The sequence below is a fragment of the Lycium barbarum genome, chromosome 10 (genome assembly GCF_019175385.1).
Source record: "Lycium barbarum isolate Lr01 chromosome 10, ASM1917538v2, whole genome shotgun sequence".
Classification (NCBI taxonomy): Eukaryota; Viridiplantae; Streptophyta; class Magnoliopsida; order Solanales; family Solanaceae; genus Lycium; species Lycium barbarum.
The window spans coordinates 58,782,089-58,804,307 of NC_083346.1; positions in this window are offsets into that span (position 1 = coordinate 58,782,089).

Sequence of the window (22,219 nt, forward strand, 5' to 3'; positions counted from 1 at the left end):
CGCTAATGCGATACGTTGTATTGCAAACAATGACTTGAATCACTCGCACCGAAGAAATTGCCGGTACATTTAGAGATGCAGTAAAGTACTCCAAGGGGTGACAAAAGGAGTAAGAAAGGCCGCATGTGACCAGGGATAACTAAAATGGACAATCGAGACTACTAAAATAACTTGTAGCACTAGAATAGATGAAAGCTTTAAAAGAGAAATATTAATAGGAAGTTCAATAATCTTCAAAGGGAAGGAGGATAGTGTGCCTATGGATAGCAAGACAGCAGTACTGCCTGAGATTAGGAAGTACCTCGTAAGTCATGAAATTTCAAGTCGCCGGTTATATCGATGGTGAGAGTGTATGACGTAGAACCATAGAAACAATCGTCGTGATGAAATGGCCAACAAAATAGTGTAAGGACAACGATAAGGAGTCAAAGAAGAATAGAGGCTAATTTAAGTCTCAAATGACCACTGGTACAAGAGAATCAAGGACTTAAGAAGAAAGCATACTCGTATTGAAAGGAAATTATGATTAAGTAGGATTTTGTCATAGTTCCATGTTTATGAGTTTATATTGTAATTATGTTAAGATTGGAGGGGAAGAAATTGAAGAAAAAGTTCAAATATGAATTTGATGATATCCTGAGTCGTAAATTAGTTTGAATTGTGATTATTAGTGTATTATGAATATAACCTTGCTACGAGGGAGTATTATATACATATATATATATATATATAAGGGATTGTGTTGAGGTTGGTGTTGAAAAGAAGTCTGGATAGACAATCTGAAATAAAATTATCACTGAGAATAATAAGTCATTAGCAAAGAAATGCTATTGCAAATCATCTGGGCGCTACCATGGGTGGAACTATGATGATATTGTAAAGAATTAAGGAGTCCGACCAAGGAATTAAAAGGAGATGATATAGTATGTATATAGGGTCGACTAGTACAAAAGGGATAATCTAAAATAGCACCAGAGAAGCCAGCAAGGAAAGGTACCATATCTGAACAAGAGAGTTTGTCTACTCGTAGAGAAATAAGGAGCAAAGAAAAAGAGTACAACAATTAAGACTACCCACATATAAGCTGAGAGCCATAGCAATTATGAGTTAACACCACCTTAATGGCAACAGGTCCCAGGACAGTAACTAGATATCAGTTGACGACCGGGTACATACATAAGAACATGAGGATATGGAACTAATGAATGAGTTCGATAAAGAGTTGGAAGAATATGAAAGAAGACTGATGAGCCCATAGTATAAGAGCATGGGGATCAGGAACTAAAAGAGGACAAGCATTTCATGAAATTAATGATAGCATCGTAACCTCGCAAGCTACAACATTTGAGAACGAATGTTTCTAAGGGGGGACGAATGTTACACCTCACACTGTTCAGAGCATGAGCACACCACGTATTTCACCATATTAATGGAGTATCGTAGATGTCCTATAAAGTTTTGAAAGGTACAAGCCATGGGAAGTACGTAACAATGAAGTAAATGATGAATTATGATCTCGTAAGTCGTAGCCGGGACGGAAAACCTTGGAACCAAAGGACATGAACCTTATCAAGTATAATTAATGATAAATATCATGTATGGAAAGTTTCAGAAGATTCTTGGATCAAGGAAATCGAGGAAAATAAGTTTGTCAAATATTTGGAAAAAAAATTGACATAATTTTGGACAGGAATTTTTGGTCAGATTCAAAGAGGTACATCTCCGGGTATTTCAGAAGTTTTGAGGTGTTTCAAGAGCCTAAAATGAAGTTCGTCGAGTGTAGTTTCCAACGCAACAAACCGTTCGTCAATGCGACATCGGAGTGGGGAGTTATGGGCATTTTAAAACGGACTGCCTGAAGCCCATGAACCTACGCGAAAATTCTAGAAGCCACTTAAAAAGGCCCACCAATTTCGTCCCATCAGCCCAAACCGAATTGGACTACTATATATACCCTCTTAAGTCATCTAAATCACCTCATTTTCACCATTTCTCATCTCCACACTTCTCTAGAAGCTCCCACGACATTCATCCAATATCCTTACACCAAAACATAGCAAATTTAAGAGTTCCTACATCAAATTAAGCTGGGGTTTTTAAAATTAACAACGAATCTCCATGAATCAAAGAAGGGCCACGACTTTGGGTCTCATATTTTCACAAAAACCGAACCTTCTAGACCCTATGAGCTCTCTCCAACACTCCAAACCATTCCAAATCAAGTTAAGAGAAGATCAAGCCATAAAATCCTTAACTAGTTCATGGAAGGAGCTTGTTCGTACTTCTAATTGAAGTGGTGCTGGATAAGCTTTGGGGTGAATTGTGTGAGGTGAAGTTCTTCAAGTTATAAGGTATGTTTTTCATCTTTAGTATGATATTAAGTCATTTCTTTTGAGGATTTTAATGGTTTAAAGTAAGGTAAAAAATGGCATAAACGTCGTAGAAAGATATGTTGATGTTGTTGGCTTATGGATTGATTTTCGAATGACAACAGCCTACCTGATAACATTTGTATCATTTACCTTTGTTGTTGTAACTTGGAGCTCGGTACCCTTATTCAATTGGTGTCTTTCGCATTCTAACACCGGCCGTAGGGACACACGTATTCACTAGTACGATCACAGATAAAGCATCATACGCATTCATATGTTCATACATAATTATTTTTAACTAGGCCACACATTATTCCCAAACATCGTTCAAGTCTATTCTAGTTCCCAAACCGTAGCGTTCTTTTTGTTTCTTCTCTAATCTATCTGATCGCGTGCTGTGTGGCCTTTTATGACCATCAACCATCTCGTATATTCTAACTCCACTCGGGCTATCTTAACTTTCCATTCGTCTCTTATATCGGAATAAAAAAAATTCTTGCATACTTCCCAGGGGGTCACCCATCCCAGAATTGCTCTAGCCTTAGCACGCTTAACCTCGAAACTTTCATGCGTCTGGACGCATTAAGGCCAGTATAATTTCGTCGACTGCCCCGCATGACCTTTGTCACATAATTTAGGGCAGATCGGCGTCTTAGTAAACTTTCGGAAGATTCTCGTAGCGGGTCCCACCCCGGCTAAGCCATACAATTACCATGTTGCCTTTTTGAATCTTCAATATTCACTTTCATGCACATATACATACAATTATAGACAGCCCACAGATTTAAGTCTTCATCCCACGAATTCCATCTCCAATTAGTCGATGAAATCTGATAAAATATCACCGTAAGGTGCTCTCCAACCACCAACAGAAGAAAACTAAATTCCGACAAGTATCGCGGGACCTTTTAATACTTAATTTACATATTTACCTCCATATTTCTGGAAAAATTTGGGCAGAGGTTCCTCTGTATTTCTTACTATCCGAAAACCTGTACACCAGAAATACTAATCATGCCTCACAGGGCCAACACATATACGCATATATATACATCCCATCGTATCGTATCGTAGCCACACAGGGCTGATAACTTCAAATAAAAATTATAACGATGTCGAAACTTACCTCACATGCCCAACTCAAACGGCATCGGAGGCACTTTCCTGTTCACTTTTCTGTTCAATCTTCAACTTTATATTTCTACCACACTTCAAATAACTTCTCCGACGCACATCTTTCATATCATTGCTTACCTGAGTACGGTGCAGCTTCCGATGTCATCAGTCATTGTCTTCTGTCGATGCCGTTCTTTGGCTGAAATTAAGAGTTAGTAGAAAGGAATTCATTTCCTACAGATGGCTCTATCGCATGATCTAAGATTCAAATAAGGGTAACATCCTAGATGCCCTGTAGCCTCCTGTTTATAGATGTGGTGCACAACACACCGATAAACAAGACTCTACTAGACACGGCCTGTAGGCATTCCGAGGACTAACCGCTCTGATACCACTTCTGTCACGACCCAACCCCGTAGGCCGTGACTAGTACCCGATCTGGGCACCCAAACACATCTATCCAATGCTATCTCAACTGTTATCAAACGCATTCAAGTATAAAGCAGAAGCCGTCAAGGCTATATTTCAAAATTAGATAATTTCCAGAAAAATTTTGGCAGAGTTTCCTTTGTTTTACAGACTATCCAAAATAACCCTGCGCACAGAAAATACCAACAAAGGACACACCGGCCAACAAAGCAATATATAAACATATGCGGACCGGCCGCCGCGGCGAATGGGGTCGCCCCAAACACAACATATACACACATCCGTATAGAAAGACCCTAACCCACAAACATATCTACAGGCCTCTAACAGACATACAGAGTCATATGACGGGACAGGGCCCCGCCGTACCCGGAGTTGCCATAGGTACAGAATATACAGAAGACCGAAGATATATACCAAAAGTACACGCTCCGGACCAACGGAGCTCTTCAAAATAGCAGAATCTGAGCCCTAGACTGGCGGCGTATCTTCAGGTGCGTCTGTACCTGCGGGCATGTAGCGCAGCCCCCGAAGAACCGGGAGTCAGTACGAAAAATGTACCGAGTATGTAAAGCGGAAACATAACAAACATAATCATAGTCTGAATCAGAAGTACAGAAGTATAGCAAACAGAATCGTAATCCAACGAACAGACAGAGATATACCGGACAGAGTCGTAGTTCAGACAGACAGACGGAAGGATACCGGACAGAATCACAGTCCAGACGGACGGATAAAATCATAATCCATACGGACAGACAGAATCAGAATCCAATCAGACAGACAGAATCATAATAGGGCACATGAACGTGGTCGCCACTCCTGCCTTTGGCGCCACAACATATCACATTTCAGAAGATTTCATATCTTCGAACATCTCCGTCACATAACACATCATATCATAACCACGGTAACCCCGGGGACAGATCACGCGCCGGGAAACCGGACACATCATACTTCGTAACATATACACGGTAACCGGGAACGACATATACCACAGTACCCCGGAACCAGACACATCATACTTCGGAATTCATACATGGGACCCGGCCCCCGACAAGGGACTCGGCGGCCCATCCGCACGATATAAACCGGCCCGGGATCCGGTGAAAGGAGGCATTGAGACATCCACGAACGGATTAATGAGAAACCACACACATACAGATCGTTATACCGACTCAATCAAACTGAAGTATGCCAAACGGCGAGTCAAATCAGAGTAATCGGATAGTATTCATAATACGCGCCTATATCCTACTTCGGAAGGCACGACAGATTATTACCAGAGTAAGACTTTCAGATGTCAAAATCATTTTGTAAGATTTATAGAAAAATATCGTCATATCATGATTAGAATGTTAATCCAGATGTTGTCTGAGAAAGGCGGACAGAAACAAAGTAGTTAAAGTTATACAGAAAGTATCGGGCATTGTGGGCCCCCCCCCCCCTCGGACCAACCCGAGGAGGCGTACATAAATTACAGATAGTAGACCTTATGAGGTCGTCCATAATGATTTGGAAGTATTCCGACTCCGTTTAGGAAGGTTGCATACTTAAGGTTCACTTTGAAGACAAGTTATAAGGAAATGGATTCAATCTTACTAAAGGAATTGGAGCGGATTTCCATCTCGAATTCCGAGGAACGGAGTCGTATTTAAGGCTCGCGGCCGAGCCTATTATGTTCAGAACATGCCTAAGAATGAAGGGGTAGGCTTTACATACCTCGATTGCGTCTTACGCTCGCTTGGCTTCGATTCCAATTTCGTCCAGAATCTACAAATGGTCAAGTTTGCCAAATATCAAATTCAAGCTTTTCAATAATCCAAACTTATTACATACTTGCCTACCGAAATTTCGGCAGCATTTCCCCTATATATATATCATCCCCAAGACTTAGCTCGGCTTAATGTATCAACACAGCAACCCAGAAACAACATCAATAACAACAACAAGCATTACAAGATACCTAATATGGCATAACTAGCCATCTTTCCGGCATAACATGACATCTTTCATTCCGACCTTACATTTCCAAATAAATCTTACCATTTTCATATTCATCACTCCTCAGGATCATTACAACATAATTCGGAGGCATATCATATCATTTCCACAAAATATTCATAAGGTATACGCAATATACAAGCTTACTACCAAAGTCATATTTCACCCACAACTTCTAATCTTTAGCATATACATTCATGACATATTCTATCTTCCAACTTCATCAATGATAATCATAATTTGCATCTTCCTACTTTCATTTCCACATTTACATAAACCACAATAAAGTTGTATAACTTCCTACAACAACTCAACAACAAATTTTCCATGACAACAAAAACGATTATTCTTTCATTCACTTCCTAATCAACACAATTATCATACTAACAAAATTTAGTTCACCTTCCATCATCAACATACACCACACGGCCACACACTACATTTTCCAACTTCCACTAATTCATTCAACTTTCATTTCTAATACAAATTCCACCATAATTACAACTAGATTACCACATAAATTCAATTCATATTTCCTACACATTAACACATACTCACGGCCAACCTTCAAATAACACACCCACTTTACAAACTTCCATATTTTCATAGTTTCTACTCATTCCTACATTCCACAACAGATATACATATATTCCATGGTATAAAAATGGTAAAATTCTTACCTTTTCTCAACTCTTCCACTTGCCACAAATGGTAGTTTCTTGCCAAAATAATTATATCAACTTGAAGAGAATCTTGAGCTTAGTAGAAATTCCAAAAGAGATGGATTTTTGAACCAATAATTAAGCTCCAAGAATTTTTTTCTTTCTTTTCTTTCTCTCTAGCCGAAATGCTTTCTTTCTTTTTCTTTTGGTTTTTTTGTTCTTGTTCTCTCTTGAAGCTTCTATGTGGCTAAGTATGAATATATAGCCCTCTTAATTAATTAGCCACATGATCATTTTCCTTGGGTTGGGCCAAGGCATGTTGGCCGGCCACCCTTACAAATTGGGCCTTAATTTTCTTATTTTTTTTTTAGCCCAATTGGCTACAAATTGTTTTTGTAATTTCCGAAACCAATTTCCAAAATTCCAATTTTGCCTTTGGACTCCTTTCGTAATTCCACACCAATGTATTCTTAGCCGACACATTCATACCAAGTAAGGTCCAAATATGGCCTCATTCATTACAAGTCGAGTTATCTCGAATTTTTCGAATATGCAAAAATGCCGGATGTAACAACTTATTAAGCGAAAAAGCCCCGCCCCTCCCCCCTCCCCAAAAGATGATCCTAGGAATAGAAAGGATTCGTATTTCTAATAGAATATTTTACGAATTCCAGTGCTAATGTTGTAGAATGGCAAGTGGGGAAAAGCGCTTTTTGAGCAAGGGAAGTCAAGAAAGACCCTAAGGGAAAAAGTAAGAAAAGTGGACTAATGAATTGGAAAACGAAGTTGTGTAGCCATCAAGGACAAGAGGAAGGCTAGTAAGCTAACAAGTCTGGCCAAGAGGAAAAACATCGATAACATGGGATAAGAATCTTTATAAGGAGTACATAAATTTGATCATAAAGGAAACAGGATGAATGTACAGGGGGTATGTATAAATATGAACAAGTTGTAGTATCATAAGGGAAAATGAGGACTCGACGCAAGGAGAAAGACAACGGTGTACTTCGTGAATATATCATGATAAGAACAGGAACCGCCAGAATATTAGAAGGACAATGATGCATGACTGTGATGCAAACAAGTAGTTAAGAGAACTATGGGCCAATATGAGCTAAGCTAATGAAAGGATTAGTCGTGGGAATGAATGGTAGAGAGTATCAACTTCTAATGGTATAGTATAGACGTAAATCGGAATTGGGAACCTAGAGCAAGAAGAATTTCAAGGATTTTAAGAAGATAGTTGTGGAGGAAGACTAGGGCTACAGGATAGTGGTATAGACGGACACTCCATTAGGGGCCTAATGAATTCCGATGTCCCCATTAATTCCTTAGCCTAGGGAACTACTAGTCATGAAAGGTAGAAGTGAAAAGTTAATAAAGAAGGCATCCGAATTGTATCCGATATATATAAGAATTTTGATTTGATACAAGAACTCAACTGGAAAAAAGGAAATAAGTTAAACCATATGATGAAAAGAACTCCGACATTATATGGAATAGAGGAGTTAAAGGATCGCTAAGTTCGGCCAGATGACTATCAAAGACGGTTAATACTCGAAGGTTACTGGTGTATGAGATCATCCTTTAAAAGGGGAGGAAGAACAAATTCAATTCTAAGATGAATTACAATATTCCCAAGCTCAAAAGAGGGAAATATACTAGATTGAAAGAGCCAAAATTTGAGATGAACCGATATGTCAAGAATGTGCTAATGAAAAGTGAGAATGGATTAAATGCAAGTATATCATGAGAAAAATATGGAAAGGAGAATGAGTTTCGCTAATGCGATACGTTGTATTGCAAACAATGACTTGAATCACTCGCACCGAAGAAATTGCCGGTACATTTAGAGATGCAGTAAAGTACTCCAAGGGGTGACAAAAGGAGTAAGAAAGGCCGCATGTGACCAGGGATAACTAAAATGGACAATCGAGACTACTAAAATAACTTGTAGCACTAGAATAGATGAAAGCTTTAAAAGAGAAATATTAATAGGAAGATCAATAATCTTCAAAGGGAAGGAGGATAGTGTGCCTATGGATAGCAAGACAGCAGTACTGCCTGAGATTAGGAAGTACCTCGTAAGTCATGAAATTTCAAGTCGCCGGTTATATCGATGGTGAGAGTGTATGACGTAGAACCATAGAAACAATCGTCGTGATGAAATGGCCAACAAAATAGTGTAAGGACAACGATAAGGAGTCAAAGAAGAATAGAGGCTAATTTAAGTCTCAAATGATCACTGGTACAAGAGAATCAAGGACTTAAGAAGAAAGCATACTCATATTGAAAGGAAATTATGATTAAGTAGGATTTTGTCATAGTTCCATGTTTATGAGTTTATATTGTAATTATGTTAAGATTGGAGGGGAAGAAATTGAAGAAAAAGTTCAAATATGAATTTGATGATATCCTGAGTCGTAAATTAGTTTGAGTTGTGATAATTAGTGTATTATGAATATAACCTTGCTACGAGGGAGTATTATATACATATATATATATATATATATATATAAGGGATTGTGTTGAGGTTGGTGTTGAAAAGAAGTCTGGATAGACAATCTGAAATAAAATTATCACTGAGAATAATAAGTCATTAGCAAAGAAATGCTATTGCAAATCATCTGGGCGCTACCATGGGTGGAACTATGATAATATTGTAAAGAATTAAGGAGTCCGACCAAGGAATTAAAAGGAGATGATATAGTATGTATATAGGGTCGACTAGTACAAAAGGGATAATCTAAAATAGCACCAGAGAAGCCAGCAAGGAAAGGTACCATATCTGAACAAGAGAGTTTGTCTACTCGTAGAGAAATAAGGAGTAAAGAAAAAGAGTACAACAATTAAGACTACCCACATATAAGCTGAGAGCCATAGCAATTATGAGTTAACACCACCTTAATGGCAACAGGTCCCAGGACAGTAACTAGATATCAGTTGACGACCGGGTACATACATAAGAACATGAGGATATGGAACTAATGAATGAGTTCGATAAAGAGTTGGAAGAATATGAAAGAAGACTGATGAGCCCATAGTATAAGAGCATGGGGATCAGGAACTAAAAGAGGACAAGCATTTCATGAAATTAATGATAGCATCGTAACCTCGCAAGCTACAACATTTGAGAACGAATGTTTCTAAGGGGGGACGAATGTTACACCTCACACTGTTCAGAGCATGAGCACACCACGTATTTCACCATATTAATGGAGTATCGTAGATGTCCTATAAAGTTTTGAAAGGTACAAGCCATGGGAAGTACGTAACAATGAAGTAAATGATGAATTATGATCTCGTAAGTCGTAGCCGGGACGGAAAACCTTGGAACCAAAGGACATGAACCTTATCAAGTATAATTAATGATAAATATCATGTATGGAAAGTTTCAGAAGATTCTTGGATCAAGGAAATCGAGGAAAATAAGTTTGTCGAAAATTTGGAAAAAAAATTGACATAATTTTGGACAGGAATTTTTGGTCAGATTCAAAGAGGTACATCTCCGGGTATTTCAGAAGTTTTGAGGTGTTTCAAGAGCCTAAAATGAAGTTCGTCGAGTGTAGTTTCCAATGCAACAAACCGTTAGTCAATGCGACATCGGAGTGGGGAGTTATGGGCATTTTAAAACGGACTGCCTGAAGCCCATGAACCTACGCGAAAATTCTAGAAGCCACTTAAAAAGGCCCACCAATTTCGTCCCATCAGCCCAAACCGAATTGGACTACTATATATACCCTCTTAAGTCATCTAAATCACCTCATTTTCACCATTTCTCATCTCCACACTTCTCTAGAAGCTCCCACGACATTCATCCAATATCCTTACACCAAAACATAGCAAATTTAAGAGTTCCTACATCAAATTAAGCTGGGGTTTTTAAAATTAACAACGAATCTCCATGAATCAAAGAAGGGCCACGACTTTGGGTCTCATATTTTCACAAAAACCGAACCTTCTAGACCCTATGAGCTCTCTCCAACACTCCAAACCATTCCAAATCAAGTTAAGAGAAGATCAAGCCATAAAATCCTTAACTAGTTCATGGAAGGAGCTTGTTCGTACTTCTAATTGAAGTGGTGCTGGATAAGCTTTGGGGTGAATTGTGTGAGGTGAAGTTCTTCAAGTTATAAGGTATGTTTTTCATCTTGAGTATGATATTAAGTCATTTCTTTTGAGGATTTTAATGGTTTAAAGTAAGGTAAAAAATGGCATAAACGTCGTAGAAAGATATGTTGATGTTGTTGGCTTATGGATTGATTTTCGAACGAAGTTTCAGATAGATTTGTATACGTTTGTCATGTAGTATCTTGATTGCGTTATGGTTGATGTTGTTAATGATGTTTGGGAGTTGTTTTGGAATTTGGATGAAGTAAATAATACAGGGGAGATGTTGCCCGAATTTCAGCAGATTCTAAGAGGATTTAATTTGAAGGCTTAAGACAAGCATGTGATCATAAGCCTAATAATAGTATGAATTCTTGTGAATGTAGATTTACGAGCTTGGCAGGATAAGCGTTAAGTAGTTAAAGTTAAGGTGACTGAAAAGGTATGTTAAGGCTAGTCCCTTTCTTTCTAAAGGCATGATTCCCTTCTTATGCACCCAGACATGTTTTCCATAACATCCTTATTCTCAAAAGTTAGAAGTTCATGATTCTCAAAGTTCTTATTATACTAAATATAGAGGTTTTCTAAGATGATAATGATGATGCTGATGACCCCATTTCTAGAAATTTCAAGGCTTATGATTTTGATGCTATCACGAGCTTGTTGAGCTTATTTCATGATTTTCTTTATTTTTTTCATTGTTGTTGATCTCACTTTATGTTGCTTGTTCCTTCGAGGTGAGATATAGTGATAATGATTGTTCCATAATATAAATCGGAGGTTTCTGACCTTACGTCACTCCAATAAAGTAGTAGCTTTTATTTGGGCTCTCATGCATGCTACTTATGTTATATATGTATATATGGGATATGGGGAAAGGTGAGGCGTTATATACGTGTAACCACCAGATCAATTGGTATACTATGATATCGTCCCAGACGCGGGATGCCCAGACGCGGGATATATTAGTAAATGGATCGGGCCGTTCATTCCGCGACAATATATATATAATGAAGATATGATATATGGATCGGGCTGCATGTTCCTCAGCAATATAATATATTTATGGATCGGGCTGCACGTTCCGCAACACTATTATTTATATATGTATGAAAAATTGTTTTTTAAAGAAAGCTAAGCATGCATGATATTCGCCTTAAGAGGCAATCAGATGTACATGTTATCATTATCTCATGTTTTGTTCCATATTTCTTGTTATGTTGTTATTCATGCCGTACATACTCAGTATACTGTTCGTACTGACGTCCTTTCTTGTGGATGTTGCGCTCATGCCCGCAGGTAGGCAGCGAGACGGATCAGATCCGTAGGTGCTTTATCAGCGGATTCTTAGGAGCACTCCACTTGCTTCAGAGCTGCAGTCTATTTGTATTGGTCTTTATGGTCACTTGTATCCTATACAGAGGCTCATAGACAGATGTATGTAGCTAGATGTTCTATAAACTTATCAGTGTATATTGTTGTATAATATTTTGGCAGCCATGTCGGCTTGTGATGATGACCACAGTTGTTGACGATTATATAGAGATGTGCCACTATCTTGTGGTATATGCCCTTACAGAGTATGATACCCATGAGTTATCTTTGTGGTTCACTTAGAAATGAGTATGATGACGTATGTTCAGAGGTGCTCGGTAGGTTAGCTTCAGGTGCCCGTCATGGCCCTTCGGTTGGGTCGTGACACAAGGAGATGTCTTGAGTAACGATTTTAGATGATTGATGATTCAGCTAATATGTCATGACTTATATTTGTTTGTGCTTGGGGACCCTGTATGGGCAAGCTGTGCTAGTCCAGAGGATGATTAGCCGATATGGATCTGAACGAATTGCGTTCGAGCATCTGTGTCAGTCTAGAGGACGATTGACCTCCGTGGGTAGGTAGCCCTAGTGCATCTATGAGTAATGGGATCCTAAAGTGGCTTTCCCAGCTTTGATGTGTCAGTTCAGAGGACGGTTGACCTCCATGCGTTCATAGCCTCGGTGTATCTATTGTTTGCGCTTTCGTGAGTTAGCATATGGATGATATTGATTTTTGAAACAGAAAGGATTTGTATGACAAATGGCCTAACAAATTTTAATTGACACATTTGTTTCTTTATTGAGTTACACTGAACTGGATTACTTATTTGAATTGTTTCTTAAAATTGTTTTCAATTATATATATTAATTGTATTATTTTGTTATATTAACTATTTCCCCTTAGACACTCATTGAGTACCTAATACTCAGGCATACTATTGTTATTTTTGGTGGTATGTTAGGTCACGAAGAAAAGCAGGTTCGTGACGATCATACGGAGTAGGTGAACTTGCTGCTTTCCTGGTTTATTGGTGAGCGCACATGGTTGTTCGTGGGATCCCATCTATCTTAGATTTTATTGTTTTCAGTTTCCGGATTGAGTCCCAAAGTTAGACTATTTATTACTCCTCTTAAAAGCTCCATAGATAGACATCGGTATTATTGATAGTTGTTGAAGTCACAGTTTGACTTGTCAGACGTTTGGCCATGCTTAGTGGAAGTTTAGACTTATGATTATTTATATTATTTTGACTTTCCACTTATAATTTTCTTAATTTATTTAAACTTTAAATGCGTTGTTAAATATGAAATTGGAACAGTTCGTTGTATATTTACTTTGTAAAGTGCTTCCGGTGTGATTTCTTAGCATTGGATGCCTGTTGTGCCAGTGTTGAGTTTGGGACGTGACAAAAACCTTGTCTCTCTTTGTTCTCCACTCCTACAAAACTGTCATTTAACAAAAAAAAAAAATAATCCACAAACAAGAATTTCATGTGGAGAAAATAGAGAAAATAATAGCATACAAATTCAAGAACATCGACTTGTTACATCAAGCTTTCGTTAATTGTTCGGTCCAAGAAAACAACGGATCCTATGAGATTTTGAAGTATGTAGATAAGTACCGAATCTTGAGCAAGTAAATTTTCAACGATATGATTTATGAATTTAGTTCTAAACTTCCCAAATAGAAACGGTTCACCTCCAGTTGGAAAAATAATAATTGCAATTATAATTATTGAACAGAAGGATTTGTTGCTACCTTACAAAGAGCTTTCTACTTACCTTTGGTAATCTTGTATTTTCACGTGTCATCGTCTTCCAAATAAACATTTGGCAGATGCCCTCACGCACACCACGCACATCGCACGCGTTTCACATGCTATCACTTTCTTATCTGATTTTTTCCTATTTTATTAACACAATAAAAAGAAATTTTAAAAGTCCTTCTGTGGTCGTCCCCACTTGTTTTCTGTTATTATCTTTGCAGATAAAATTTTATATAATTCCACTCTAAGTAAAAAGAGCTCATTCAAACTCTTTATAACTTGATATATAATTTATTGTCATGAAAGAAAAAAAGGTAGAAGAAAATCTTTCCTCTCTTTGTATTCCACTCTTACAAAACCTTCATTTAACAGAAGAAATAAACCAAACACAAGCATTTCATGTGGAGAAAGTAGAGGAAATAATAGCATGCAAATCCACGAACATCGGATGGTTATGTCAAGCTTTGACTCATTGTCCATCCAAGAAAACTAAGGGTCATACTAGAGATTGGATTATGTAGGTAAGTAGCGGATCTTGAGCAAATCAATTTTCTATTGGTCGGGTCCAATAGAAGCCATTATGATTTTTGAATTTAATTCTAAACTTCCAAAATAGAAACGGTTCACCTTCAATTGAAAATATAATAATTACAATTTTACTTTCACATAGAATAGAAGGATTTGTTGGGGGATCTAGTATCCACTTTATAGCACCAAACATAGAACCTGATGCCCGAGCTAACAGATGGGCACACTGGTTCGCTGAGTTTTTGACAGAAGACAAAGAAATAGAAGTAAAGTCACACATGAGTGATTTACAATCATGAATAATAATATCAAAATAAGAGTTGTTGCCACAAAATTTCTCCAATGCTTGTTTAACCAAAAGGTTGTCAATCTCCACAGTAATAGGTGTTGATGTAAAGTGATTCTTTCGCCATCTTAGTGCTTCTTGAACACCCAAATCCTCGGCCATAAGTGAGTCATGTGGCCTATCTAACCGACTAGAGAGACCTCTTATGAAGTTTCCATGAGAATCACACACTAGCATACCGACTTCTGCTACTCAAGAAGCAAGATCAAAAGAAGCATCAATGTTGCATTCAAGAATATTCTCATCAGGTGGAAACCATTTAATTGAAAATTAAATTCCCCTCCCTATATGATTGGAAGTAGTCATTCTTGCCTTAGTCCAATCCTGTCAAAATCGGGTTGACTTTTGGATGACAACTTCGGGTCGCAGAGATTTTCCCTACGACACAAGACTATTTCTAGCATTCTAAAGTTCCCAAATAATCATAATGGCTTCATGTAATTGATCGAGAGTCACAATTTCCATCAACGAATTAAGCCAATCCAAAAGCGATGGACCAAATTGCCGCAAACCCAAATATGATTTAAGCCATACTTGTTTCGCCGCATCAAGGTCAACTAGGCAGTACAATATTGTTTCTGTCCCTTGGTGGCATGCAGGACATAAGCAAGATTGAAGAATCTTCTTACTCATAAAATTATTGCCGGTTGGAAGGACACCATTCAAAGCTCTCCCAACAAAATTCAACACCTTAGGAGGCATCTTCAATTTCCAATGTTTTCGCCAAAATTGACCTTTCAGGACTGGTGCAGTAGCATTATGCAGCATTGAATAACCACTCTTGATGGTGTTGCATCCTTGCCTATCAAGTTTTCACATCCATTGATCATCCCGTAGAGTAAATCCCTGCGGAATTCGCTTAGTGCAGTCTATCTCATCCGCGGAGAAGAGTGTCTCTAACATGTGAGTATTCCAAGTTTTTGTGTCCAGTTCCCTCCTTTCTTTTCTTTCTTTTCTCTGATGTTCTTGTTAAGAGAATCTGGATAAATTGATTTGTAGAATACTGTTTATGAATCATTGATTTCCTTGAATGTTTTTGACTCTTGTTCTCTGAGAAAAGACTTCCGTCTTCTCTTGTTCTCTGTGAAAAGATTTTTTTCTACCCTTAGTGTATGTTTTTCTTTGCTCTTCGATGGCCTCCTCATCGAACAAAGATTTTGTCCTATGTTTTCCTCCTCATCGAGCAAAGATTTTGTCCTATTTTGTTAATACATTAAAAAGAAATTTATACCCACTCTAAAGTAAAAGACCTCAATTCAAGCTCCTTATAACTTGATGTATGATATATAGTCAAGGAAGAAAAAAAGGTAGAAGAAAACCTTGTCTCTCTTTGTATTCCACTCCTACAAAACTTTCATTTAACAGAAGAAATAAACCAAACACAAGGGTTTCATGTGGAGAAAGTAGAGGAAATAATATCATGCAAATTCTAGAACATTGACTATTACATCAAGCTTTCACTCATTGTTTGTTCCAAGAAAACTACAGATAGTACGAGAGATTGGAGTATGTAGGTATATGTAGCTGATCTTGAGAAAATCAATTTTCTATTGATTGGGTACAATTGTAACCATTATTTTTTCCTAATTATATATATATATATATATATATATATATATATATATATATATATATATATATATATATATATATATATATATACACACACCTTTTTTATCCCACAAAAATATTTCATAACACCTTTTCGATAAAAAAAAAATTAATTCTAAACTTCCCATTTTATATATTCCTATGATTTATGAATTTTTGTTTTACCATGCCCGCCCCATGTTCCAGCGTGCTTCATGCCAACAGGTCCCACCCTAGTGGTGCCTCGCTTAAGCCTGATTGGTCACGAAAAGATGCACAAATCAAATATCTATGCCTTAATTTAGACCACAAATCTCAATATATATATATATCTTTAATTCTATCCTAGTTTGCAAATACAAAGAAACACTTGAAATCACAATTCTTGTTCCAGCTAATACCTTAAAAATTTTAACCCTAAAAAATTACTAAAAATAAGCGAAATAGACATTTAACTTTGACCATGCCTTTTGGAAAATATTTGAACTTTACATTCAAAGACTGCAACTTTATTTTAGTTAGGAACCAAAAGGCTAATAATTTTTTTTTATCCTCATGATCTAGAATGTTTGAAGAGAGTTAAAAGATAATTGAAGACATGTAAAGAATAACATAGTCAAATATAATTTATATGATTAACACCAATTTTCTTAATAGGTGTGCAATAATTTCAAAAGACAACATACTTAAATTTTGTCGTACATAAGGGATATTTAAATTATTAACTGATGGAGTGATTTCCAAGGGAGATGAAAGTCTCGTCTAATATTACTCCCTCCGTCCATTTTTAGTTGTTTATGTTTGATTTGGCATACCCCTTAAGAAGTAATTACTTCTTCATTTTCAATTATTTGTCTGGTTTTGAATTGACACAAAGCACAAGACAATACATAAGACTTTTGAGTCTTGTGGTCTTAAATTAAAGATATTGTAGAATACACCAAAATGGATTTTAATCTTGTAGTCTTAAACATGTCACTTGAAAAGTTAAAATTAAAAATTTGTCAAAATGTGAAAGAGAATTATTTTTTAAACGGACTAAAAGGGAAAAATAAGACAAATAAATTGGAACAGAGGGAATAAAAAAATGGTAAGTTTACTATATCACCTTTTGAATATAATAAATTCTGCTTTGAGAAATGCATTGTGAAATGATTATAGTTAATAATAAAGATAAATTGGAACTAAGTGATAAATTATGTTTTGATTTTTCAAACTAGATAAGTAAAATTATACATATATCTTTAGTATAAATAATAAACAAGCAAAAGTGGACGGAGGAATAGTCTTGTATTTCAAATATAGAAATACTTTAACTATCCCTATCAATAGTTTCCCTTCAACTAATTTATTAACCATCGGATCAAAGAACAGTCATCATATCGAAGTGCTGTAATTTTCATAAGAATCTTACTACCCATTAAACCACATAAATTCTCCACATTTTCCTTGTTCCTCTTTTTTTTCTTTTCTCTCCACCAATAGTCGGTCACCAACAATGGCCGAGCCCGAGACCAATAAGAAAATCTCACATGTCTTTCTTTCTATATTTTGTATACATAGCAAAATATAGCTCAACATGAGGCATGATGGGAATGGAACTCGTGGCAGGTATAGTTTACATGACCAGCCCAGATTAGAAGCAAACATTATGCCTTAGAATTAAAGTAGCATTTGTTGTCTATTATTACTCATTATTAGAATTAAACTACAGCTCATTGCTGAGAATTGCAACTATAAAAGGAGCCAAGAGCTCTATGTAATGATCATCGAACATCCTTTTTACTACATTCAGAAATTCAGCTTATACAGTTTAAACAAACATAATTGTTCTTTTATTGATTAGTTACTTCGACTTCTTATTTCAATAAGGCTCAGAGTTCCTCCAAGGAGATATTCATTAAAGGATAATCTCCGAGACTGCTCCGGCCCAGGCTTATTTACTACTTTATAATTTCATATTTACATGAATTTTTCTACTTGTTGTTTGATATTCATTACATATTTATAACAAATCAATTCACATATCTTTAAACCAGAAACAAATTTAATTGTACTCTTTTTAGGGTAAATAGTTTGGTGGCTACCACGGGGCTAAGGATAATAGTGGTATTGATTTGTTGCTTTAATTACCTTACTTATCACTTTCAAATATTTGTCACCAGTTAATATGGAATCAGGACAAACACTGGAAATCAAGCTGATAGGGCATTGAATAATGTCAATGCACTAGAGAGAGATCTGGCAACAGGAGAAGTCAGGGCGAGGAATGATCAAGCCCTGATTTCCCTTCGTGGATCCAAGCACACGGAAAATGATTTGACTCCTAATGATGACCATGAAGAAGGGTTGTAGATCTAGGGCTAGCGAAGATCCTTGACTTGCTGGAAAAGCAGCAAAAAGCTATTACTGATTTACAAGCGGGGAGAAATAACGCTGGTGAAAATCTATCAAATACGGACGCAGAGCACGAAGGGGTGATGGTCGAGATGGCAGAACGACACCCGACGTTATGCAATACTTGGAGGCCCTTTCCAGTCGGCTAAAGAAGAATGAGAAAGAATTAAACAGTCGACTGGATCAGAACGACAAAGAATTTAAGACATTCAACTCCTAGATAGACCAGATTCCAGGGACCCTACCAGTACTGAAGGGATCAGATTCAAAAAGTTATGTTCAGTTACCATTTTCGCCAAGCGCAGAGCCTAAATTGATCCCGAAAAGGTTTAAAATGCCGGACCTACCGAAATATAATGGGACCACAGATCCTCAAGAGCATGTGACCTCATACACATGTGTTGTTAGAGGAAATGATATGCAGCAGGACGAGATTGGGTCTATTTTACTCAAGAAGTTTGGAGAACATTGTCCAAAGGGGTAATCACTTGGAATTCACTGCTTCTGGAGCATTCGATTCATTCTTTTTGTTATATCCCGTATTTTATACGTTCGGATATTCCAAGGCAGTCGTAACGAAGTTAAGGGAATGACCATCTTCCAAATGTATTTCAATGAACAAGTGGGTTATAAATATTATTCACAACATTAGTATTATGGAAATATTAAGAAAGGTTGAGGGCGAAAAAGGAAATTCGCAAAATAGAACCATGGTGATATTATGGAAGGCTAGGGGTAAAATGGTAATTTCACAAAGTTCAAGAAAATTCTAGAAAAAATAAAAATAAATAAATAAATAAGTAAGTAAGTAAAGAAAGGAGCATGTGGCCATTTTATATGTGAAGGGGGCAAAGTGTAAATATAGATGGACTAAAGTGTATGAAAGAAGACACTTGGTCTTCTTTGACCAAGTGAGGAAAAATCAAGAAAAGAAAAGAAACATCAAGAAAAAGGGAGAGAATTCTAGAAAAGAAAGAAATGGAAGGTTCTCTACAACGTGGAGTATTCGTTGGAACAAGTGAATCATTCGTTTCGCAAAAATGAGGTTCTAGCCGGGAAAAGGAACTAGTGCTAAGGTAAGGTTTAAACCTTATTTTCATATGTTATAGATGATTGTGTATGTTGTGGAGTGTGTAGATGAAGGAAGTTCATGAAGTTGTGGTGAGTTGTATGTTGGCCGAATATATGTGGTGTTGGACTGAAATGATGAATTAATATTATTTAGTAATTTGATTGTTGTGTTATGAATTCTATAATGTAAAAGGGATGAAAAACATGAAAACATGCATATAGAGATGTGGCCGTGTGGTGCATGTGGTGTGTTGTGTAGGAAGAATGGATTAAGAGTATTTAGTATGTTGGTTGTGATTGTAATGTCAAGAAATGGGTGAAATTCATAAAGATGTGTATAATGTTGTTGTATGGCCGAATATGTGTAGTATTGTGTAGACAAGATGAAATGATTTTATTTAGAAGTTTAATTGTTGTATGGTGAAATCCATAATGTAAAATGAATGAAAAACCATGAATATAATATGTTGGAATGGTAGCCGTATGGAGTAGTGTTGGCCATGTATATGTGTTGTGTTGTGTGAGAGGATTGAATTAATTATATGAAGTATGTTGTTTGTTGTTGTAATATATAGAAAAGATGGATGAAAATGCATGAAAATATGTAGGAAGTGGTTATGGTCAAATAATAGGCGTTTTGGTAAGCTAAGGTAAATTGATGTTATTTGACATTCTAGTTGTCGTTGTTATGGATTATGTGATGAAGAATGGAGGTCGTTGTTGAAGTTAGCATACATGAATGATGATGACATGCATGGTTGTTGTTGAAGTGGACGGTTTCGGGCAAAGTAATATGTGGATTGAGTCGTTGAAAGATTATGTGAATTGAATTGAATTAAATGTTGGAATGTTGCTAGAATGCATTGCTAATATTGTTGTTGGTTTGGCCGAGTTCCATTCTCGGATTGTTGTTGTTAAATTTGGCCGAGTTAGAATCTCGGGGGTGGTGTATTTACAGGGGAGATGCTGCCGAAATTTCGGCAGAATATAAATGAATGTGTTTGAAAGGTTAAGGCAAGTATATGACAAAGGATCTAACGAATGTGTGAACTCCTTTGAATGTAGATTAACAAGTTGGACGAATAAGCGTAGCTAGTAAGGCGCGGCGCAGGTATGTTAAGGCTAAGCCCTTTTCTTTCTATGGCATGAATCCTATGATGTAGTCTTATAAATGTTCCCCATAACGTCCTTGTTTTCAAAAGCTAGAAGTTATGAATTCAAACCATGATTTCCTTTCCAAAAGTTATAAATGTTTTCCAAAATATACATTTTTCTCCAAAATCCAAGTTTTACGTTTTTGAAAGTTTTTATAACTAAAACAACGACTACGGAGTTATGATGACAATAATGAAGCCAGACATGAGAAAGTGTCTATGACGAATATGCCAAGTATATATTCTTACCATGAATACGACGATATGAAATGTTAAGCTACTTTTGGATAATGACTATTTTGAAGGTTTTAAAGTATATGAAGTAATATGTTATGATCCTGTTTTATGTTTTCCCGAGATAATGTTCTTCAGTGATAGTCTCGCCTTATAATTGTTCCTTCAAGGCGTGACATGACGACTATGATGATTCCATAATACAATCGGAGGTTACCGACCTTACGTCACTCCGATAGACACATGACTTTCCTTGGGCTCTTATGCATGATATATATGTATATGGGAGGGGGGAAGGGATACATGTATATGGGGATATGAGGAAGGGACACATGTTTCATCGCCACCTGGTCAGCTGGCATTATCATCGCGGACGCGGGATGCCCGGACGCGGGATATATGGGCGAGCCAACATATTTCGGCGCAATGTGGGCGAGCCGACTTGTTCGGTGCTATGATATGATATGACCCGATAAGCATGCATGGTTTCTGCCCTAAGTGGCATTCATATGTACAGGTATCTCAATCAGCCTATGATACGCTATATGACTCCCTATGATATGATATGATATGACATGATATGATATGATACGACAGGATACAATATGATATGATATGACATGATATGATATGATACGACATGATATGCTATGATATGACATGATATGATACGATATGACATGATATGACATGATATGATATGACACGATATGGTATGACATGATATGTTCCATATGAGATGCCATATGATTCCTTTGTGATTATCTCCACTGGTACCTCTCCTTGTATTGTCGTTCATGCCTTACATACTCAGTTGATTGCTCGTACTGACCCCTCTTCTTCGGGGGCTACGTTTCATGCCGCGCAGGTACACCCAGATGAGTTGAGGCCCTTATTGAAGATGTTCCAGCGAAGTTGGCGAGCTCCAGTTAGCCCGGGAGTGTAGCCGAGTCAGTGTATATGTGCCATGGTTTCCGATTGCAGTTAGAGACTTTGCAGACAGAGTCGTGGGTATAGAGCGTCAGCTTTGTAGACGGCTTCGCCTGTCAATATGTTATTACGTTTCATGTCACGCGTTCCATATGATGATACACTCTCCAAAAAAAAAAAATTGAGAGCTTAC